The sequence below is a fragment of the Amblyraja radiata genome, chromosome 4, assembly GCF_010909765.2.
Source record: "Amblyraja radiata isolate CabotCenter1 chromosome 4, sAmbRad1.1.pri, whole genome shotgun sequence".
NCBI lineage: Eukaryota > Metazoa > Chordata > Chondrichthyes > Rajiformes > Rajidae > Amblyraja > Amblyraja radiata.
In genome coordinates this window covers 114,274,430-114,299,274 of record NC_045959.1, presented here as the reverse complement: position 1 = coordinate 114,299,274, position 24,845 = coordinate 114,274,430, and the positions used below count along the sequence as shown (strand labels likewise).

General features: G+C 47.5%; 1 long non-coding RNA gene across 1 annotated transcript; it reads left to right on the top strand.

Annotated features, from left to right (window-relative positions):
* Positions 1–1,042: 1,042 nt before the first annotated feature.
* On the top strand, positions 1,043–24,742 carry LOC116971759. The gene is made up of 3 exons (XR_004411616.1): positions 1,043–1,056; positions 3,003–3,010; positions 24,552–24,742. It is a non-coding gene; the product is annotated as an uncharacterized LOC116971759 (long non-coding RNA).
* The last annotated feature ends 103 nt before the right edge of the window (positions 24,743–24,845 follow it).

The following is a 24,845-nucleotide window of genomic DNA, read 5'->3' as shown; positions in this document are numbered from 1 at the left end:
TCTGACTAAAGATCTGATATCTTTTATATATTTTTTTAGTTTAGAGATGCACCGCGGAAACAGACCCTTCAGCCCACCGGGTCCGCGCCGACCAGCGATCCCCGCACATTAACACCATCCTACACCCACTAGGGACAATTTTTTACATTTACCAAGTCAATTAACCTACAAACCTGTACGTCTTTGGAGTGTGGGAGGAAACTTAAAATTTCAGAGAAAACCCACGCAGGTCACTGGGAGAACATACAAACTCCGTACAGACAGCGCCCGTAGTCAGGATCGAACTCGGTTCTCCAGCGCTGCATTCGCTGTAAGGCAGCAACTCTACCTCTGCGCCACCGTGATCGCCCCATGGTCATGTAATCCATGGACATTCTTGCTATTGAGGGAGTGCAGCGTAGGTTTACAAGGTTAATTCCCGGGATGGTGGGACTGTCATATGCTGAGAGAATGGAGCGGCTGGGCTTGTACACTCTGGAGTTTAGAAGATTGAGAGGGGATCTAATTGAAACATATAGGATTATTAAGGGATTGGACACGCTAGAGGTAGGAAACATGTTCCCGATGTTGGGGGAGTCCAGAACCAGGGGCCACTGTTTAAGAATAAGGGGTAAGCCATTAAGAACGGTGATGAGGAAACACTCTTTCATACAGAGAGTTGTGAGTCTGTGGAATTCTCTGCCTCAGAGGGCGGTGGAGGCCGGTTCTCTGGATACTTTCAAAAGAGAGCTAGATAGGGCTCTCGAATATAGCGGAGTCAGGGGATTATGGGGAGAAGGCAGGAACGGGGTACTGATTGTGGATGATCAGCCATGATCACAATAAACAATAGACAATAGGTGCAGGAGTAGGCCATTTGGCCCTTCGAGCCAGCACCGCCATTCAATGTGATCATGGCTATCTTTAAGAGCCCTATCTAGCTCTCTCTTGAAAGTATCCAGAGGACTGGCCTCCACCGCCCTCTGAGGCAGAAAATTCCACAGACTCGCCACTCTCTGTGAGAAAAAAGTGTTTCCTCGTCTCTGTTCTAAATGGCTTACTCCTTATTCTTAAACTGTGGCCCCTGGTTCTGGACTCCCACAACATCGGGAACATGCTTCCTGCCTCTAGCGTGTCCAAACCCTTAACAATCTTATATGTTTCAATAAGATTCCCTCTCAACCTTCTAAACTCCAGAGTGTACAAGCCCAGCTGCTCCATTCTCTCAGCATATGACAGTCCCGCCATCCCGGGAATTAACCTTGTAAACCTACGCTGCACTCCCTCAATAGCAAGAATGTCCTTCCTCAAGTTAGGGGACCAAAACTGCACACAATACTCCAGGTGTGGTCTCACTAGGGCTCTGTAGAACTGCAGAAGGACCTCTTGGCTCCTATTTTCGATTCCTCTTGTTATAAAGGCCAACAGGCCATTTGCTTTCTTCACTGCCTGCTGTACTTGCATGCTTACTTTCATAGACTGATGAACAAGGACCCCCAGATCCCGTTGTACTTCCCCTTTTCCCAACTTGACGCCATTTAGATAGTAATCTGCCTTCCTGTTTTTGCTACCAAAGTGGATAATCTCACATTTATCCGCATTAAACTTCATCTGCCATGCATCTGCCCACTCCCCCAACCTGTCCAAGTCACCCTGCATTCTCATAGCATCCTCCTCACAGTTCACACTGCCACCCTGCTTTGTGTCATCTGCAAATTTGCTAACGTTACTTTGATCACAGTCTTTCTCCCAGGAGAGAAGGCAGCAGCTTAAGGTGAAAGGGGAAAGAGTTAAGAGAGATATCAGGAGCAACATTATCACTCAGAGAGCTATCCTTATCTGGAATGGACTGCCTGAAGAAACTTAGAAGCGGTTGCAATTTGGATATATGGATAGGAAGGCCAAATGCAGGCAAATGGGACCAGCCCAGTCTGCCAACTTGGTCGGCATGGACAAGGTGGGCCAAAGGGCCTGTTGCTGTGCTGTATATCACCATGACTCGCACATAAACAAGTACTGTGATTGCATACGTACAGTACATATACGATGTGATATGATGCAACTTTATTTATCCTAGGTGGGAAATTGGTGGGCCAACTTTCATTAAACACCACCAAATACATGAAACATGAAATTAAAATGAAGAGTCCAGGATGTCTCCAAAGATTGGGGAGGGGTGTGAGGGGGGGGAGTGGGGGCAGGGAGTCAGTCTACCCCAAGACAGAAGAGTTGTACAGTTTGATAGCCACAGGGAAGAAGGATCTCCTGTGGCGTTCTGTGCTGCATCAACATCTGCTGCACATCTGTACATGTACAATACATTTAGATGGCCATACACATGTACATGCATGTACACATACCTGGTGCACGTGTAGTGAGTTATAGATACCTGCATAGATCTATATGTGCACATGCATGACTGTTTATGTAAATAGCTCCATCATATTGAGTCATAGAACTGTACAGTTCAGATACAGGCCCTTCAGCCCACCTTGTCCATGCTGACCAAGTTGGCATACTGGACCTATCCCATTGCCCTCATTTAACCCATTGCCCTCTAAACCATTCCTATCCACATATGTGTCCCAATGGCTTTCAGCAGTTGCATTGTACCCACGCCTATATCTTCTTTGTATTTCTTTCATTAAACCTGTGACTAATCCTCCAAAGTACCCCAATTGCTGCAAAGTTGGTTGGTTGGTTGGTTAATTGGTTAGTTGGTAGTTGGATATTTGGTTAAGAAGTTTTTAAGAAGGAACTGCAGATGCTGGAAAATCGAAGGTAGACAAAAATGCTGGAGCAACGTTTCAGTTTGAAGAAGGGTTTCGGCCCGAAACGTTGCCTATTTCCTTCGCTCCATAGATGCTGCTGCAAGATAAGATTTGATTAAAGATAGTTTGATGGTCTCCAATGAAGTAGATGTTAGGTCAGGACCCACTCTCTAGATGGTGATGGTTGGTGATGGGATGGTTCAGTAGAAGGTGTTGCGAGTAGATGGGGACATGCCAAACTTCCTGGCTTAGATTATTTTGTTTAGAGGCACAGGGCGGAAACACAGAGTCCCACCGAGTCCGCGCCGACCAGCGATCCCCGCACACTAACGCTACCCTACACACACTAGGGACAACTTACATTTATACCAAGCCAATTAACCTGCAAACCCGCACGTCTTTGGAGTGTGGGAGGAAACCAAAGATCTCGGAGAAAACCCACGCAGGTCACGGGGAGAACGTACAAACTCCGTACAGACAGCGCCCGTAGTCAGGATTGCATCCCGTAAACGGAAGACTCGAGGCCCCCGACCGCGGGAGAACAAAGAAGGGAAGAGATTGAACTTTTTTTTCGCTTTCCGTTTATCTTTGTGACGAGTGTGGAGGAGTCACTCTGGTGGATGTTCATGTTAAAGTGTATCGTGTGTTCTGTTGCTTTTTATTGGTACGACTGTACGGCAAATGAAATTCCTTGTATATTGTAAAACATACTTGGCTAATAAAGTATGATTCTGATTATAATGATTATGATTATGATTATATCACTCGGGAGAGGAACTTGGTAGATCGCAGAAATGAGAAGTAAACGGCTAACTTAGACATACTCGTGGGAACTCGTAGAAACTCGTGAACATACTCGTGGAATATCGTAGAAAACCGTGAGTTTGATTTTTTTCTTTAACTCGGGATAGCTCGTGGGTGAACTCGCACCCTGGGACAGGGCTATAAGTCTTTAAAAGATAAATTATTCACAAAAATCTTTGAATGGTAGAATTAATGAAGCACTTAAGACTCAAATCACAAAGCATTGAAGGAACTCAGCGGGTCAGGCAGCATCTTGAGAGGAAATGGACAATTGACCTTTTTAAATCATAGCCGTTATGCCGTTATTCAATTATACACAAATACAGAGCAGTGATAAAATCAATAATCATCAGTCTGAAGAAGGGTCTCAACCCAAAACGTCACCCATTCCTCCTCTCCAGAGATGCTGCCTGGCCCGCTGAGTTACTCCAGCTTTTTGTGTCTACCTTTAGTAACAAAATCAAGATTGCCATTGGCAGTTTACAATCAAACAGTTATCAGATTAAAATATTACATAGAAACATAGAAACATAGAAAATAGGTGCAGGAGGAGGCCATTCGGCCCTTCGAGCCAGCACCGCCATTCATTGTCATCAAGTTTTTTCTCACGTCAGTCTTATAATGACCTCCCCTTTATTCTAACACTGTGGCCCCATGGTTCTGGATTCGCCCAACATTGGGAACATTTTTCCTGCATCTAGCTTGTCCTGTCCTTTTATAATTTTATATGTTTCTAAACTCCAGTGAATACAAGCCTAGTCTTTTCAATCTTTCCTCATATGACAGTCCCGCCATCCCAGGGATCAATCTCGTGAACCTACGCTGCACTGCCTCAATCACAAGGATGTCCTTCCTCAAATTAAGAATATTGTCAACTTTATCAACAGGCAGTCGACTCGGGCACAACCCTTGACTGCCCGCTTAAGGCATGTGACCTTGGGGTTAGAATCAGTCCAATCCAAAATGTCGTTTGACCACTCGTTCCACAGGTGCTGCCTGACCCGTTGAGTTCTTCCAGCACTTTGAGTTTTGCTCAAGATTCCCCCATCTACAGTCTCTTGTATCTCTCTTAAATCACGAGCGTTTCTTAATTGACGCTATCAAGGAATAAAGGGATATGGGGAGAGAGGATCTTATTGAAACATATAAGATTATTAAGGGTTTGGACAAGCTAGAGGCAGGAAACATGTTCCCGATGTTGGGGGAGTCCAGAACCAGGGGCCACAGTGTAAGAATAAGGAGTAAGCCATTTAGAATGGAGATGAGGAAAAACATTTTCACACAGAGAGTTGTGAGTCCGTGGAATTCTCTGTCTCAGAGGGCGGTGGAGGCCGGTTCTCTGGATGCTTTCAAGAGAGAGTTAGATAGAGCTCTAAGGGATAGCAGAGTTAAGGGATATGGGGAGAGGGCAGGAATGGGGTACTGATTGCGGACGATCAGCCATGATCACATTGAATGACGGCGCTGGCTCGAAGGGCCGAATGGCCTATTCCTGCACCTATTGTTTATTGTCTAAAGCAGGAATAGGGTACTGATTTTTGAATGGTCAGCCATGATCATATTGAATGGCGGTGCTGTCTGGAAGGGCCGAATGGCCTACTCCTGCATCTATTTTCTATCTTACTATGTTTTTATGTTATCGTGAATTAGTGGATCAGTGTTTAAATGCAGTCAAAATTGTTTAATTGTCATCTGTACCGCAATGGAACAATGGTATTCTTACTTGCAGCAGCACAGCAGGCCAGTAGACACAGTACTCGACAGCTAACATTATTAAACAAACAAAAAAAAGTTCAACAAATAAATATATCCAATATTTGTACAAACCAAAGCAAGAGCACGATGTCCCCTGTGCATCCACGACAGTTTGTAGTTTGCTTTGGTTGATGTTTGTCATGGGTCATAGAGTCACACAGCATGCACACAGGCCCTTCGGCCCAACTTGCCCACACCGACCAACATGCCCCATCTACACCAAAGAACCTATAGCAAGCAAGATAGACCACTCCTGCTAAATGCAATGGGCTGACGTGCAGTACGCAACGGAGCGGAACGTGGGCCTTTTTTTCATCCATTTCAGTAACCCGACCCGACCCGACCCGACCCGACCCGACTCGCAGTGTAATCAACGTTGCGGGGGAACAGTTTGTGTTAATAAATTATAATTCTGAAAATGAGGAGAAGATTTTTCCCAAAGAACTTTTATTTTTTCGTGGATGTTTCCGTAACCGGCTTCCGTCTCCGCACTAGTATCCTATGGGATCTTTGGTGTGGAGATGGAACCCCGGTTACGGAAATGGGACCGAAAATTACCCATGAATTTGCCCGTGACCGTACTACGTCCTTTTCGTCGAGTGATCTATCTTGCTCGCTATAGGATCTTTGATATACACCAGTCCCACCTACCTATTTGGCCCCATATCCCTCACAACCTTTCCTATCTATGTACCAGTCCAAATGTTTTAGTATAGTTTTTTTCAGTTTTAGAGATACAGCGCGGAAACAGGTCCTTCGGCCCACCGAGTCCATGCTAACCAGCGATCCCCACATATTAACACTATCCTACACACACACACACACTAGGGACAAGTTACATTTTTATACAAAACCAGTTAACCTACAAACCTGTACACCTTTGGATTGTGGGTGGAAACCGAAGATCTCGGAGAAAACCCACGCAAGTCACGGGGAGAATTTCCAGCCTAGACTGTGTCCCGACCTGAAACGTTGCCAGTCGATTCCCTCCACAGATGCTGCCTGACCCACTGAGATCCTCCAGCACTTTGTGTTTTGCTCAAGATTCCAGCACCCGCAGTTCCTTTTTTTTTTACCTCAAAACAATTTTAATCGATTTTTCACAAAAATGCTATTTGCAATACAAAAAAATCCACCACCACGATAGAAGCAAAACAAATATTCTCAAATTACTTTTTCCCATCCTTACTGAGGATACACTCCACCCCCTGCGATGCCCAGCGGTCTCGGAACAACCTCATAGCGCCCCCATGGTCAGCGCGTAGTCTTTTTCTAGTATCACCCGGGTGTGGACGTGCCCCCGACTCGGGCACATCTGCAGTTCCTGGTGTCTCCAGAATAAATAGATGCATATCAGCGACGCAAGATTGTACCCAGAGCCCTTGGGAAGGTGGCACTCAGCTTCAAACTCTATCTCAACATCTCTTCTCCGCCCTTCCTGCTTTGAAGATGACACATTCCAGATTAAGACCCAGATCACCAAGTTAATCAGGATTTCTAAACAGAGAACAGGCCCATTGCCGCAGTACAAGTTCAACACAGAGCCGCTAAATGATTCCGTGAAAGACCATTTATCTGTATGGGAATAAAATCCTGCAATTAGACCAGCAATTTAAAGGAATTATTTACTCGCGGTGCTGTATCAAAGTTAGATGTTAAAATGCATTTAGTATCACTGGCGTCCAACTCAAAGTGACATGTCAAGGTTAGCCTGAAGTGACCCGATACTCCTCACACCATGTACCTAAACTGGTGTTTCCACTAGTGGGAGAGTCTAGGACTAGAGGTCATAGCCTCAGAATCAAAGGATGTTCCTTTAGGAAGGAGATGAGGAGGAATTTATTTGGTCAGAGGGTGATGAATCTGTGGAATTCTTTGCTACAGAAGGCTGTGGAGGCCAAGTCAATGGAAGTAGTTAAAAATGCTGGCGAAACTCAGTGGGTGAGGCAGCATCTATGGAGCAAAGGAATAATTTCTGCCACACCCGCTGAGTTTCTCCAGCAATTTTGTCTACTTTCGATTTTTCCAACATCTGCACCAAGTCAATGGATAATTTTAAGAAAGAGATAGATAGATTCTTGATTAGTGCGGGCGTCAGGTTATGGGGAGAAGGCAGGAGAATGGGATTCGGAGGGAGAGATAGATCAGCCACGATTGAATGCTGGAGTAGACCTAATGGTCCGAATGGCCTCATCTTGCTCCTATCACTTATGACCTTATGAACTTAGAGCAAGGCGTACCTGGCGTGTGGTGAGTGGCGTGGATAAGGTGAAGCCAGAACCATCGTCACAGTGCGGAAATGCCAAAGTCTGGAGGACACAGATTTAAGCTGAGTGGGGCAATGTTTAAAGGAGGTTCGTGAGGCAAATATATGTACACATGGGGAGGTGAGTCCAACTCGCCGGGGCACAGTGGCGCAGTGGTATAGTCGCTGCCTCACAGCGCCAGAGACCCGGGTTCCATCCTGACTATGGGTCCTGTCTGCGCGGAGTTTGTACGTTCTCCATGTGAACGCGTGGCTTTCCTCCCACACTCCAAAGACGTACAGGTTTGCAGGTGAATTGACTCCGGCAAGTTGTAAAGTTTAAGAAGGAACTGCAGATGCTGGAAAAATCGAAGGTAGACAAAAATGCTGGAGAAACTCAGTGGGTGAGGCAGCATCTATGGAGCGAAGAAATAGGTGACGTTTCGGGTCAATAGACAATAGACAATAGACAATAGGTGCAGGAGTAGGCCATTTGGCCCTTCGAGCCAGCACCGCCATTCAATGTGATCATGGCTGATCATCCCCAATCAGTACCCCGTTCCTGCCTTCTCCCCATATCCCCTGACTCTGCTACCTTTAAGAGCCCTATCTCTCTTGAAAGTATCCAGAGAACCTGCCTCCACCGCCCTCTGAGGCAGAGAATTCCACAGACTCACCACTCTCTGTGAGGAAAAGTGTTTCCTCGTCTCCGTTCTAAATGGCTTACTCCTTATTCTTAAACTGTGGCCCCTGGTTCTGGACTCCCCCAACATCGGGAACATATTTCCTGCCTCTAGTGTGTCCAAGCCCTTAACAATCTTATATGTTTCAATAAGATATCCTCTCATCCTTCTAAACTCCAGAGTGTACAAGACCAGCCGCTCCATTCTCCCAGCATATGACAGTCCCGCCATCCCGGGAATTAACCTTGTAAACCTACGCTGCACTCCCTCAATAGCAAGAATGTCCTTCCTCAAATTAGGATCTGAAGAAGGGTCTTGACATAGATGCTGCCTCACCCGCTGAGTTTCCCCAGAATTTTTGTCTACCTTCGGCAAGTTGTAAATTTATTCCGTGCACCGAGGTACAGTGAAAGGCTTTTTGGTTTGCGTGCTGTTTCCAGTCAGAGCAATGGCTGTACTTGAGAACAATCGAGCCGTCCACAGTGAACAGATGCAGGATAAAGGGAATTATGTTTAGTGCAAGATAAAGTCGGAATTAATGATAGAATTAAAGAAAGAAACATAGCAAATAGGTGCAGTTGTAAGCCATTCAGCCCTTCGAGCCATTCAATATGATCATGGCTGATCATCCAGAAATAAAGAGGAAGAAGATGAGACTTTATTGCCTTCCATCACAGTGAGAAATGTAGGGAATCCACTGTGGTGGATGTTTATCTTAACTTTTATGTAGTTGTGTGTCTTGTTGCTTTTTTTTCAGCATGGCTGTATGGTAATTCGTATATCATTGTACCTTAATTGGTACACGTAACAATAAACTGACCTTGAAAGCGTGAAATCTTGAAACCTTAAATCAGTGCCCCGTTCCTTCTTTGTCCCCATGTCCCTTGATTTTGATAGCCCTAAGAGCTAAATCTAGCTCTCTCTTGAAAACATCCAGTGAATTAGCCTCCACTGCCTTCTGTGGCGGAGAATTCCACAGGTTTACAAATTCTCTGAGTGAAAAAGATAGTCCGAAGGTCCCCAATGAGGCAGATGGTATTGCAGGACAGGATGGTTCCGTTTCTTCTATGGATCTGACGTTTATTCTGCTCCCCTTCCACCCAACTGGCCTCTCTCTCCTTGTATCTCAGATACAGGAAAGATATTGTTGAGCTTGATGACATTGAGTTCAGAGAGGATTTATGAGGATGTTGCCAGGACTAGAGGGTCTGAGCTATCGTGAAAGGATGAGTAGGCTGGGTCTCTATTCCTTGGAGCGCAGGAGGATGAGGGGTGATCTTATAGATGTGTACAAAATCATGAGAGGAATAGATCGGGTAGAGTCTTTTACCCAGAGTAGGGGAATCGAGGACCAGAGGACATAGGTTCAAGGTGAAGGGGAAAGGATTTAATAGGAATCTGAGGGGTATCTCTTTCACACAAAGGGTGGTGGGTGTATGGAACAAGCTGCCAGAGGAGGTAGTTGAGGCTGGGACAATCGCAGCATTTAAGACACAGTTAGACAGGTACATGGATAGGACAGGTTTGGAGGAATATGGACCAAGGGCAGGCAAGTGGGATTGGTGTAGCTGGGACATGTTGGCCGGTATGGGCAAGTATGGGCAAGTTGGGCCTAAGGGCCTGTTTCAGCGCTGGCGCACAATTTAGTTCACATTCTTTTTTCCCCCTCTTCTTTCTATATTGTCGCGATCTGGAATTTATTTTCTCTGTAAAGGGGCGATCATGTTTTGACAAACAGGTTCGACAGTCCCTAAAATGACAACAGTGCCATCACTCGCATTCCATGTCAGTAAGTGAGCTGGTGTGTGTTTCGGAGTTTCCATTCAGTTGCGAGCCTCTCCCATTCACCGCTGCATTCGATCTTGTTCTTCCTCACTGATTCTCTCTCTCTCTCTCTCTCCCTCTCTCTCTCTCGCTCTCTCTTCCTTCCCTCCGAGCCTGCCAGGGGGAAATTAAGAATAAAGGACGATTAGCAACACATTGCAACTTTTGCTAAACTGTGTCGAGCCCTGAGAAAGACAAAAACCTTATCTCCTGAACGGGCGGCCATGGCGGTAGAGTTGCTGCCTTACAGCGCTTGCAGCGCCAGAGACCCGGGTTCCATCCCAACTACGGGTGCTGTCTGTACGGAGTTTGTACATTCTCCCCAGGTTTTCTCCGAGATCTTCGGTTTCCTCCCACACTCCAAAGGCGTACAGGTTTCTCGGGGTTCATTGGCTTGGTGTAAGTGTAAATTGTCCATGGTGTGTGTAGGATGGTGTTAACGGGCGGGGGTCGCTGGTCGGCGCGGACCCGGTGGGCCGAAGGGCCTGTTTCCGCGCTGTATCTCTAAACCCAAAAAAAAGATCAGATAAAAGATACCAGATCTTTAGTCATAAAGGTGGTAAATATGTGGAATTATTTGCTAACACTGTCAAATACTCGGCATTAGAGCCATTTTGTGGAGGTTAGATCACGCTGGTGACCGCTTCCAGGTTTTCTAGAGATACAGCATAGAAACAGGCTCTTCAGTCCACTGATTCCATGCCAACCATCGATCACCCGTACACTGGTTCTACCTGTCTAAGTGTCTTCTGTGTTGTTATAGTCCCAGCCTCAACTACCTCATCTGGCAGCTCGTTCCATACACCCACCACCCTCTGTGTGTAAAGGTTGCCCCTCAGATTCCTATTAAATCTTTCCCCTCTCACCTTAAACCCAAGTCCTCTGGTTCTTGATTCCCTGACTGGTAAAAAGATTATAGAAACATAGAAATATGACAGAAATATTTCAAATGTCATTAGAAACGGGAATAGTCCCCGAGGATTGGCGTACTGCGCATGTTGTTCCATTGTTTAAAAAGGGTTCTAAGAGTAAACCTAGCAATTATAGACCTGTTAGTTTGACTTCAGTGGTGGGCAAATTAATGGAAAAGATACTTAAAGATAATATATATAAGCATCTGGATAAACAGGGTCTGATTAGGAACAGTCAACATGGATTTGTGCCTGGAAGGTCATGTTTGACTAATCTTCTTGAATTTTTTGAAGAGGTTACTAGGGAAATTGACGAGGGTAAAGCAGTGGATGTTGTCTATATGGACTTTAGTAAGGCCTTTGACAAGGTTCCTCATGGAAGGTTGGTTAAGAAGGTTAAACTGTTGGGTATAAATGCAGGAATAGCAAGATGGATTCAGCAGTGGCTGAATGGGAGAAGCCAGAGGGTAATGGTGGATGGCTGTTTGTCGGGTTGGAGGCAGGTGACTAGTGGGGTGCCTTAGGGATCTGTGTTGGGTCCTTTGTTGTTTGTCATGTACATCAATGATCTGGATGAAGGTGTGGTAAATTGGATTAGTAAGTATGCAGATGATACCAAGATAGGGGGTGTTGTGGATAATGAAGAGGATTTCCAAAGTCTACAGAGTGATTTAGGCCATTTGGAAAAATGGGCTGAAAGATGGCAGATGGAGTTTAATGCTGATAAATGTGAGGTGTTACACCTTGGCAGGACAAATCAAAATAGGACGTACATGATAAATGGTAGGGAATTGAAGAATACAGTTGAACAGAGGGATCTGGGAATAACCGTGCATAGTTCCTTGAAGGAGGAATCTCATATAGATAGGGTGGTAAAGAAAGCTTTTGGTATGCTAGCCTTTATAAATCAGAGCATTGAGTATAGAAGCTGGGATGTAATGTTAAAATTGTACAAGGCATTGGTGAGACCAAATCTGGAGTATGGTGTACAATTTTGGTCGCCCAATTATAGGAAGGATGTCAACAAAATAGAGAGAGTACAGAGGAGATTTACTAGAATGTTGCCTGGGTTTCAACAACTAAGTTACAGAGATAGGTTGAATAAGTTAGGTCTTTATTCTCTGGAGCGCAGAAGGTTAAGGGGGGACTTGATAGAGGTCTTTAAAATGATGAGAGGGATAGACAGAGTTGATGTGATCAAGCTTTTCCCTTTGAGAATAGGGAAGATTCAAACAAGAGGACACGACTTCAGAATTAAGGGACAGAAGTTTAGGGGTAACATGAGGGGGAACTTCTTTACTCAGAGAGTGGTAGCGGTGTGGAATGGGCTTCCAGTGGAAGTGGTGGCGGCAGGTTCGTTGGTATCATTTAAGAATAAATTGGATAGGCATATGGATGAGAAGGGAATGGAGGGTTATGGTATGAGTGCAGGCAGGTGGGACTAAGGGAAAAAAATTGTTCGGCGCGGACTTGTAGGGCCGAGATGGCCTGTTTCCGTGCTGTAATTGTTATATGGTTATATGGTTATATGGTTAAACATAGAAAATAGGTGCAGGAGTAGGCCATTCGGCCCTTCGAGCCTGCACCGCCATTCGATATGATCATGGCTGATCATCCAACTCAGTATCCCATCCCTGCCTTCTCTCCATACCCCCTGATCCCTTTAGCCACAAGGGCCACATCTAACTCCCTCTTAAATATAGCCAATGAACTGGCCTCAACTACCTTCTGTGGCAGAGAATTCCACAGATTCACCGTGTAAAAAATGATTTTCTCATCTCGGTCCTAAAAGACTTCCCTCTTATCCTTAAACTGTGACCCCTAGTTCTGGACTTCCCCAACATCGGGAATAATCTTCCTGCATCTAGCCTGTTCAACCCCTTAGGAATTTTGTAAGTTCTATAAGATCCCCCCTCAATCTTCTGAATTCCAGCGTGTACAAGCCGAGTCTATCCAATCTTTCTTCATATGAAAGTCCTGCCATCCCAGGAATCAGTCTGGTGAACCTTCTCTGTACTCCCTCTATACATTCACCCTATCTATTCCCCTCATGATTTTGTACATTTCTCCAAGATCACACATAAAAGTCTCATCCTGGCCACTCCCTCTTCTCCCCTCTCCCATCGGGCAAGAGGTACAGAAGTGTGAAAACGCACACCTCCAGATTCAGGGACAGTTTCTTCCCAGCTGTTATCAGGCAACTGAACCATCCTACCACAACCAGAGAGCGGTCCTGAACTACTATCCACTACAATCCACATAATTTGATAACCTTCGGACTATCTTTAATCGGACTTTGCTGGCTTTACCTTGCACTAAACGTTATTCCCTTATCATGTATCTGTACACTGTAAATGGCTCGATTGTAATCATGTATTGTCTTTCCGCTGACTGGTTAGTACGCAAGCTTTTCACTGTACCTCGCTAAACTGAACTAAATTCATATGAAATAGGAGTACAATTAGGCCATTTGGCCCATCAAGTCTACTCCGCCATTCATTCATGGCTGATCTATCTCTCCCTCCTGTCTTTCTCCTGTCTTCTCCCCATAACCTCTGACGCCCGTACTAATCAAGAATCTATCTCTCTGCCTTAAAAATATCCACTGACTTGGCCTCCACAGCGTCTGTGGTAAAGAATTTCACAGATTCACCACCCTCTGACTAAAGAAATTCCTCCTCATCTCCTTCCTAAAAGAACGTCCTTTATTTCTGAGGCTGTGACTTCTAGTCCTAGACTCTCCCACTAGTGGAAACATCCTCCTAACATCCACTCTATCCAGGCCTTTCACTATTCTGTACATTTCAATGAGGTTCCCCCCTCATTCTTCTAAACTCCAGTGAGTACAGGCCCGGTGCCGTCAAACGCTCGTTGTAGGTTAACCCGCTCATTCCTGGGATCGTTCTCGTAAACCTCCTCTGGACCCTCTCCAGAGCCAGCACATCCTTCCTCAGATACGGTGCCCAAAATTGCTCACAACATTCCAAATGCGGCCTGACCAGCGCCTTGAAGACCCTTAGCATTACATCCCCGAACTGAACTGAACCCAGTCCCCTGCGCTCCAAGGAATAGAGTCCCAGCCTGCCCATCGAATATAGGAGCAAAGAGGTCTTTCTGCAGTTGTACAGGGCCCTAGTGAGACCACACCTGGAGAATTGTGTGCAGTTTTGGTCCCTAATTTGAGGAAGGACATTTTTGTTATTGAGGGAGTGCAGCGTAGGTTTACAAAGTTAATTCCCGGGATGGTGGGACTGTCATATGCTGAGAGAATGGAGCAGCTGGGCTTGTACACTCTGGAGTTTAGAAGGATGAGAGGGCATCTCATTGAAACATATAAGATTGTTAAGGGCTTGGACACACTAGAGGCAGGAAACATGTTCCCGATGTTGGGGGAGTCCAGAACCAGGGGCCAAAGTTTAAGAATAAGGAGTAAGCCATTTAGAACGGAGGCGAGGAAACACTTTTTCTCACAGAGTGGTGAGTCTGTGGAATTCTCTGCCTCAGAGGTGGAGGCAGGTTCTCTGGATGCTTTCAAGAGAGAGCTAGATAGGGCTCTTAAAAAAAGCGGAGTCAGGGGATATGGGGAGAAGGCAGGAACGGGGTACTGATTGGGGATGATCAGCCATGATCACATAGAATGGCGGTGCTGGCTCGAAGGGTCGAATGGCCTACTCCTGAACTTATTGTCTAGTGAATAGAGTTCCAGCCTGCCTAACCTCTCCCTGTAGCTCAGGCCCTTGAGTCCTGGCAGCATCCTTGTAAATCCTCTCTGCGGAACTGAAGGAGTTAGCGTGTCGCGGTCGACAGTATTTCTGGCCGGCTTTCATCGATGCAGGTAAACCTGGAGTTTGTGTTTTTTCAGCTTCTTCCGACAGTTTCATCCTCGCGATTTTTTCCACCCGACTGTAAAATGATACATAAACTTTCAAAACTCTTTATTTGAAGACATTTCTCATTTACACTGGAATCACCTATCAGCCCTGACAGCTAATCACAATCATGTTACATGATATTTTCATTCACGCTGCCATCCAACTTAAAGAGGTAGTGGGAGTTAGTTAGGATTGGCCATTGCAAGACCTGGAGCAGAGATGCAATCCTTTATTAAGAAGAGTTTCCACTGAATTTAAATGTGATTTGTTCTGGCATCGTGGCCGAACCAGCACCTCCCTGTCACTTCAGCCAAAGGTAGACAAAAAATACTGGAGAAACTCAGCGGGTGAGGCAGCATCTATGGAAGGGAGGAGTATAGAAGTTGGGATGTAATGTTAAATTTGTACAAGGCATTGGTGAGGCCAATTCTGGAGTATGGTGTACAATTTTGGTCGCCTAATTATAGGAAGGATGTCAACAAAATAGAGAGAGTACAGCGGAGATTTACTAGAATGTTGCCTGGGTTTCAACAACTAAGTTACAGAGATAGGTTGAACAAGTTAGGGCTTTATTCTTTGGAGCGCAGAAGGTTAAGGGGGGACTTGATAGAGGTTTTTAAAATGATGAGAGGGATAGACAGAGTTGACGTGGAAAAGCTTTTCCCACTGAGAGTAGGGAAGATTCAAACAAGGGGACATGACTTGAGAATTAAGGGACTGAAGTTTAGGGGTAACATGAGGGGGAACTTCTTTACTCAGAGAGTGGTAGCTGTGTGGAATGAGCTTCCAGTGAAGGTGGTGGAGGCAGGTTCGTTTTTATCATTTAAAAATAAATTGGATAGTTATATGGATGGGAAAGGAATGGAGGGTTATGGTCTGAGCGCAGGTATATGGGACTAGGGGAGACTATGTGTTCGGCACGGACTAGAGGGGTCGAGATGGCCTGTTTCCGTGCTGTAATTGTTATATTATATGGTGATGTTTCGGGTCGAGACCCTGCTTCAAACTGACGTCGGAGTCGGGAGAAGGGTCTTGACCCGAAACGTCGCCAATTCCTTCGCTCCATAGAGGCTGCCTCACCTGCTGAGTTTCTCCAGCATTTTTTGTCTACCTTCGATTTTCCAGCATCCGCAGTTCTTTCTTAAGCAAAGGGCTGGCTTTTGAATGAGGATTCTGTACAGCAATTTATGTACAAGATCATGCGAGCAATAGATCGGGTATACACAAGTCTATTGCCAGGGAAGGGGCATCGAGAACCAGAGGACATGGGTTTAAGGTGAGGGGGGAAAGATTTAATAGGTACCTGAGCGGTGACTTTTATTACAGAAAGGGTGGTATGGAACGATCTGCCGGGAACCTTCGCCGAGGATCGCCAGCGTTGGAGCTCCGCCCAGCTCGGGCCTGTGGACTTCGGTAGGAAGCGGCCGATTCGGAACTCCAGGCCGCTGAGAGTCTTTCGTTCTGACGCCAGAGTTCCATCATCCCGGCAAGAGGGCCTGAAACATCGGGCCACCGTTAGCGGCGACTGCGGAGGCCTCAATAGGTCCCGACCATGGGTGAACATCAAGGAAGTGGACTGGACTTTGTTGCCTTCCCTCACAGTGGGAAACTTTGATCCCACCGTGGGGGATGTTTTTATGTTTTATGTTAATTCTATAGTGTTGTGTTTATCTTATTTGTGTGCTGCTTGGTAACTCAAATTTCACTGCACTGAGGCAGGTATTATCTTAATGTTTAAGAAACATTTGGACAGGTACATGCATAGGATAGGTTTGGAGGGATATTTGCCAAGCATGCGTAGTTGGGACTAGTGTAGATGGGGCATATTTGTTGGAGTGGGCAAGTTGGACCGAAGGGCCTGTTTCCATGCTGTATGACTCTACGACTCTAAGACTCTATACACAGCCTTTAGAATAAGCCGCATAGAGTTATATAACACGGAAACAGACCCTTCGTCCTCATTCATCCATGCTGATCAACGTGCCCATCCAAGCATATCCCACTTGGCCCTCTCCCTCTAAAGCAGTCCGATGAAAGGTTCTGATACAAAACATCATCTATCCATGTTCTCCAAAGATGCTGCCTGACCTGCTGAGTTTCCCCAGCACTCTGTGTCTTCCCTCTAAACCTTTCCTGTCAAAGTCCCTATTCGAATGTCTTTTGAAGATATTCACAAAATGCTGGAGTAACTCAGCGGGACAGGCAGCATCTCTGGAGAGAAGGAATGGGTGACGTTTTGGGTCGGGAACCTTCTTCAGGCAAGGGTCTGGACCCGAAATGTCTCCCATCCCTTCTCTCCAGAGACGCTGCTTGTCCCGCTGAGTTACTCCAGCTTTTTGTGTCTGTCTTCGGATTAAACCAGCATCTGCAGTTCCTTCTTACATAGAACAGTACGGCACAGGTACAGGCCCTTCAGCCCACAATGTCCATGCCGAACATGTTACCAAGTTACTCCTAATGTCCGTTGCCAGCATGTGATCCATATCGCTCCATTCAATGCTTAACCATGTGTTTACCTAAAAGCATCTTAAACGCCACGATCATATCAGCCTCCACCACCACCCCTGGCAGCACGATCCCGACACCCACCAGCCTCTGTTAATAGACAATAGACAATAGGTGCAGGAGTTGGCCATTCGGCCCTTCGAGTCAGCACCGCCATTCAATGTGATCATGGCTGATCATCCCCAATCAGTACCCCGTTCCTGCCTTCTCCCCATATCCCCTAACTCTGCTATTTTTAAGCCCTATCTAGCTCTCTCTTGAAAGCATCCAGAGAACCGGCCTCCACCGCCCTCTGAGGCAGAGAAATCCACAGACTCACAACTCTCTGTGAGAAAAAGTGTTTCCTCGTCTCCGTTCTAAATGGCTTACCCCTTATTCTTAAACTGTGGCCCCTGGGTTCTGGACTCCCCCAACATCGGAAACATGTTTCCTGCCTCTAGTGTGTCCAAGCCCTTAACAATCTTATATGTTTCAATGAGATGCCCTCTCATCCTTCTAAACTCCATAGTGTACAAGCCCAGCCGCTCCATTCTCTCAGCGTATGACAGTCCCGCCATCCCGGGAATTAACCTGGTAAACCTACGCTGTTAAAGAAACGTGCCCTGCACACCCTCTCCAAACTTTTCCCATCTCACCTTAAAACTACGCCCTCTAGTCCTTGACATCTCAACTGTCTAGGTGGTGTTCATCCAGGTGGGCGCCAACAAGAAGAAAGTCTGCCACTACTATGACAGTCTGTAGAAGGGTCTCGACCCGAAACGTCACCCATCCCTTCTCTCCAGAGATGCTGCCTGTCCCGCTGAGTTACTCCAGCATTTTGTGCCTGTGTAAACCAGCATCTGCAGTTCCTTCTGACACATATGAGTAGCGGATCCACCAGCTTGCATGTGGCCTACTGTTGGAAACCATTTTACCCTTGCTCACCATTCCCATACTCCACTGTCAGAGTGAAGCTACATACCTCTTTCAGATGTTGACATCATTGAACTGAATGCCCCGCACATTAACACTAGCCTACGCACACTAGGGACAATTTTACACATACACCAAGCCAATTACCCTACAAACCTGCACCTCTTTGGAGTGTGGGAGGAAACCAAAGATCTCGGAGAAAACCCGCGCAGGTCACGGGGAGAACGTACAAACTCCGTACAGACAACACCCGTAGTCGGGATCGAACCCGGGTCAAGCGCTGTGAGGCGGCAACTCTACCGCTGCGCCACCGTGACTGCCCTATAATTTATTATTTTCACTAAGTAGTGTATAATTGCATGTGTGACAATAATAGCCCTGTCCCACGGTACAAGTTCATTCCAAGGGCTCTCCTGAATTTTTTTTTTTTTAAACTCATGGTAAGCACGGAGAATGAACGTAGCGGGTACGTCGGAGCTCGGGGACGTCTCTTAGCGGCTCGTAACGCTAACGGCAGGTACTCGGGAAGACTCGCTAACGGCAAGTAAACACGGGAAGACTCGTGATGATTTTTCAGCATGTTGAAAAAATGGTGAAAAATCTCCACGAGAGCCCCGAGTACCGACGAGTGGCCATTACCGTAAATCTCCGAGTTCGAATCAGGGCAAACTCAGGAGAGCTCTTGGAATGAACTCGTACCGTGGGACAGGGCTTTTACTATCCAGGGAACTATGCCTATCATAGTATTATATACTTCAATCTGGTCTGCCCTTAACCTCCCACGCTCTCGAGAAGACAGTCAACGTCTGTCCAGCCTCTCTTGATAGGAGTGTCCCTCTAATCAATACAAGAAATATTGCATTCATTTGCCATCCTAGAATGAAACTCAGATGTATCTTTCCTTTGGATCTAACCCTTGAAGCGTTTGGCCAAGGGGTATTTAACACCGCTATTAGGTGAAGAGGAAGGAATGTCCATCATTGACATTCCTCGATATAGGTTAACCAAACTACAGCAGCAAAGAAGGTTACATAAAGTTCACTGGTTCACTCAATTACTCAGTTTGATCCTCAAAACCTGCTCACAAGCATCGGGAAAACTTAAAAACAACTTTACAGATAATGTGGACAAAAATGCTGGAGAAACTCAGCGGGTGAGGCAGCATCTCAGGAATAGGTGACGTTTCTGGTCAGGATGTTTTAAAAAAAATGTTTTCATCTTATGATAACCTGGTGGGATCCACGTGACGTGAGTGAAAACTATAGAGCGCTCTCCGAAACCAGGGCTACGGAGGAAGAAGTACGTCATACTCCAAATCACAAATAGTACACGTTTTTTAAAAATTACAAAGTGCCGGAGGAACTCTGCGGGTCAGGCAGCATCTGTGTGGGGGGGGCATGGATAGGTGATGTTTCGGGGCAGGACCCTTCTTCAAACTGATTGTAGTGGGGGGGTGGGGGGGGGGGGGGGGTGAAGGATGAAAGAGAGCTAGATGCGGGAAACAGTCTGAAGAGGGGTCTCGACCCGAAACGTCACTGATTCCTTCACTCCAGAGAAGTTGCCTGTCTCGCTGAGTTACTCCAGCATTTTGTGTCTGTCGAAAGCCCAGCAAGTGATAAGTGGACTGGTTGTTGAGGCCTCCCCTCCATTGTCAGAGTGAGGCCAAATGCAAATTGGAGGAACAGCATCTCATATTTCGTTTGGGCAGCTTACACCCCAGTGGTATTATTTTGATTTCTCTTACTTCAAGTAACCCTTGCATCCCCCCTCTCCCCATCCCCTCCCCCACCCGTCATAACAGCTTCAAAGTTGTCTTGTTGAGTCTCATTGTCTGTAACTCATTTTCCCCTAGCACACAGCTAACAATGGCCTGTTTCCTTTGCCATCGTCAATTTTTTACACATCTTTCATTCATTTGTTCTATATCTCTCTGCACCACAGTCTATATCTCTCGTTTCCCTTTTCCCCCCGACTCTCAGTCTGAAGAAGGGTCTCGATCCAAAACCACAATTGGGCCTTTCTGACTGCTGGAAGCTTAACCATCCTTGCAAAACTGAAAGTGTCCAGTAATCAACGTGTTCCAAGTTTACTGGAGGTTCCATAGATCATTTGCATCATGACTATCACAAGGTTTTGGAGTAGAATTCGGCCCTTCAGCCCATCCAGCCCACCCCGCCATTCTATCATGGCCGATCTCTGCCTCCTAATCCCATTCTCCTGCCTTCTCCCCATAACACTCGGCACCCGTTCTAATGAAGAAGGTGTCTATCTCTGCCTTAAAAAATATCCTTGGACCAAAGGAGGTTACAAACATTAGTGACCACTGCCTCCCCAACATCGAAGGGATCTACAGGAGTCGCTGCCTCAAAAAGGCCGCCAGCATCATCAGAGACCCACACCACCCTGGCCATGCCCTCATTTCACCCCTGCCATCGGGAAGAAGGTACAGGAGCCCGAAAACCATGACCACCAGGTTCAGCAACCATCACGCTGTTGAACACCATACACCTACGTCAGTTGATGTCTCGACCTGAAACGTCACCCATTCTTTCTCAGCAGAGATGCTGCCTGAGTTACTCCAGCATTTTGTGCCTATCTAAGTGATGGGTGGGATGGATACGGGTTACGAGAGGGTTGATTGGCAGATGGTTGGGAAAAAGCCAGAGATGAAAAGGGCGTAAAAGGTGTCAGGGAAGAGGAGTGGAATGTAAAGCCGGAGGGGGAGAAGTGGGTGGAAGAGGAGGAGGCGCAGGGGTGGGGGTGGGTGAAAAGTGTAAGCTAGTGGGAATGCACACCAGGGTGGGGCACAGGGAAGTTGGGGTCAGAGGGGGTTCTTATTGACAATTGGAGAATACAACGTTCATACCGTTAGTTTAGTTTCGTTCAAGAGTTAAGAGTGTTCTATTGTCATATGTCCCGGATAGGACAATGACATTCTTACTTGCTGCAGCACAACACAATATGTGAATATGTAAACATTGTATATAACGGGGGAAGAGAACAAAAAAGACAAAGTTCATTAAATAACAAATATAACGCAATAATAATATAGTAATAATAATATAGTGGTTTTGAGATACAACGGGGAAACAGACACTTCGGCTCACCGAGTCCGCGCCCACCAGCGATCCCTGCACATCAACACTGTCTTACACAAACTAGGGTCAATTACACTTATAACAAGCCATTTAACCGACAAACCTGTACGTGTTTGGAGTGTGGGAGGAATCCGAAGATCTCGGAGAAAACCCACGCAGGTCACGGGGAGAACGTACAAACTCCGTACAGACAGCACCCGTAGTCGGTATCGAACCTGGGTCTCTGGCGCTGTGAGCTACCCTAACGGAATATTAGTTAGATAGAGCTCTGGGGGCTAGCGGAATCAAGGGATATGGGGAGAAGGGTTACTGATTGTGGGATGATCAGCCATGATCACAATGAATGGCAGTGCTGGCTCGAAGGGCCAAATGGCCTCCTCCTGCACCTATTGTCTATGTTTCTATGCTTCTATGAGGTGGTGTTCCTCTAGTTTGCACTCGCCTCACAATGGAGGTAGATATTTATTTACTTTAGTTTAAAGATACAACACAGGAAACAGGCCCTTCAGCCCACCGTGTCCGCATCGACCATCAATCACCCGTTCACACGAGTTCTATCTTGATCCCACCTTCTCATCCACTCCCTACTTCTTCTTTGGCCCCCTTCAGTCATGGCTGACCATGGGTGTCTCCAGGGTTGGAGGACACCTGTGCGTGACTTTGTTTAACGTGGGGAGACTGGTGCACAGACAGCCACCCCGCGGTCCTTGACAGATCTGGGTCAGGATCCAGTGGCATGGAGTCCAAGATGACCGGACACCCTTTTCTGCTGCAGCCTTCATCCGCCTTCCCAGCCGTTATGACGCTCCACTAAGGTCAGCCATCGTCCTCCGCCTGTTCCACCGTTGAGGTCTTGGTTGGATTGCCCTTTGTCAGTCCTCCCCCCTCGACCTTACCACCATGGGAGGCCCTACCAGGAGCATAGCTCCAGACGGCATCGCTCTCAGGATCTCAGGTCCACACAAGCTTCTCCACCACGACAAGGTGACAATCCCTACACACTAGGGACAATTCACGGAGGCCAATTAACCTACAACTTGCTTATTTCCTTCCATATTGCAAACAATCTATGCGATATGGGAGGAAACCGGAGCACCCGGTGAAAACCCACACGGTCACAGGGAGAACGTGCAAACTCCACACACATACACAGACAGTTCCCGAGGTCAGGATCGAACCCTGGTTGTCTGGCGCTGTGAGGCAGCAGCTCTGTGAGTTGCACCATTGTGGGCCTGTCATTCTTGTGCTGGTTCCTTAAAAGACCTTTACAATGTAACCCTCTCTGGCTCATCTTTTCCCCGTTGCTGCAGAAATTCCTCCTTCAGTTGTTGGTCTCAAATTTCCTTCTTAAATTTACTCCTGAATCTGCATTTCAAAAACCACAACAAATATCTATCAAATGGTTCCTTTCATCTCTGTGTGTTGTTTGTCACAACACATTCAGTGAGTACAGGTGACAACGCCTCCTCCGTGATAATTCGCAGCACAGTGGCCCGCAAGTCTACCTTCTCAGTCCCCTACTATCCTACCATGCCATACCATACGTTAGAACTTTATTCATCCCCGGAGGGGAATTGGTCTGCCGACAGTCACAACACACAACTAGGTACACGAAAACTTAAAACAAAAAGAAAAAGACAAGCGACTGTTGGCTGGCTGCCGTGATCACAGCGCCTTCACCGGAACAAGCGAGCAAACAAACAAACGAACGCAGGCTTATCCCCTGGGCAGAGGATTCTAAAACTAGAGTGTGTGTTTCCCTACCCACATTGGGTCCCCCTTTGTTCTCCCACCGTCCCTCACAGCGGTCCCCCCACGCTGGATCCCCATTGTCTTCCCCTCCCCCACTCACGCTCATCGACCGCTGATCGTGGGTCGAATCGCGAGGCCCCAGGCCACTGAGGCTCCCGCTGCCGCCGAGGCTCCCGCTGCCGCCGAGGCTCCTGGTGCCGCCCAGGCTCCCGCTGCCGCCGAGGCTCCCGCTGTCGCAGAGGCTCCTGGTGCTACCCAGGCTCCCGCTGCTGCCGAGTCTCCACCGCCACTGAGGCTCCCGCTGCTGCCGAGGCTCCTGTTGCCGCCCAGGCTCCCGCTGCCGCCGAGGCTCCTGCTGCCGCCGAGGCTCCTGGTGCCGCCCAGGCTCCCGCTGCTGCCGAGTCTCCACCGCTACTGAGGCTCCCGCTGCCGCCGAGGCTCCTGGTGCCGCCCAGGCTCCCGCTGCTGCAGAGTCTCCACCGCCACTGAGGCTCCCGCTGCTGCCGAGGCTCCTGTTGCCGCCCAGGCTCCCGCTGCCGCCGAGGCTCCTGGTGCCGCCTAGGCTCCCGCTGCTGCCGAGGCTCATGTTTCCGTAGAGGCTCACGTTGCCGCTGAGGCTCCTGTTGCCGCCCAGGCTCCTGCTGCTGCCAAGGCTCATGTTTCCGTAGAGGCTCACGTTGCCACTGAGGCTCCCGCTGCTGCCGAGGCTCCTGTTGCCGCCCAGGCTCCCGCTGCCGCCGAGGCCCCACGCCTCTCTACACACTCACGAATGAGCGGCCTAATTCACTTCTAACACCATCTACAACTTGGCAGATGACACCACCGTGGTGGGCTGAATCATAAACAATGATGAGATGGAGTAGAGGAAGGAGATGGACAACTTAGTGACACAAAATCAGGACAACAACCTCCCCCTAAATGCCAGCAACTTGAAGGATAGGAAAGGTTTAGAGGGATAGCGGGCCAAACGCGGGCAGGCGGGACTAGTGTAGATGGGCTATCTTGGTCGGCATGGACAGGTTGTGGCGGTGGGGGGGGGGGGGGGGGGGGGGGTGTTCCTGCTGCATGACTATGACTAAGAGCTAGTTATCAACTTCAGGACACATGGTGGTGTACAAGTTCCAATCAGCAACAATGTGGTAATGGTTGAGAACTTGGCATTAATATTACCAGCGACCTGTCGTCAACCAACCACATTAATGCGAAAGAGCCTAATGCAGCCTTTGTTCTATCTATTGTACTTGTTGGAGCTGAATGTGTCTCTATATGGTAGACACAAAATACAGGAGTAACTCAGCGGGTGAGGCAGCATCTCTGGAGAGAAGGAATGGCCGATGTTTCGGGTCAGGGCCCTACTTCAGTCTGAAGAATGGGCAGTGGGCAAGTGCTATAGACCTGCACGGGAAGGTAGACGCTCCCGCCTCCACGGGTCTCGGGCAGATGGGGCTCGTCAGCCTGGGAAGGCAGTCCATCTAGGAGAGGGAGAACTCAGATTTAAAACATCTACTGCCTTGTGGCCGTATCCACTCATGGAAAAGGCTCCAGGAGTAAACCTCAAGAAAACCCGGAGTCGGAGCCCCTAAGGCAGTTCGTCGTTGTCTACAACCTCGCTCTGGCAGCTCCTGCGACGGCGCTGGTGCCAAACTGTAACGGCCCTGCTGTTCCTTTGGATCGATCAGTGACGTGGAGAGGGGGGACGTGCTGCATGGGCAACAGCCTGTCCTCCATATGACA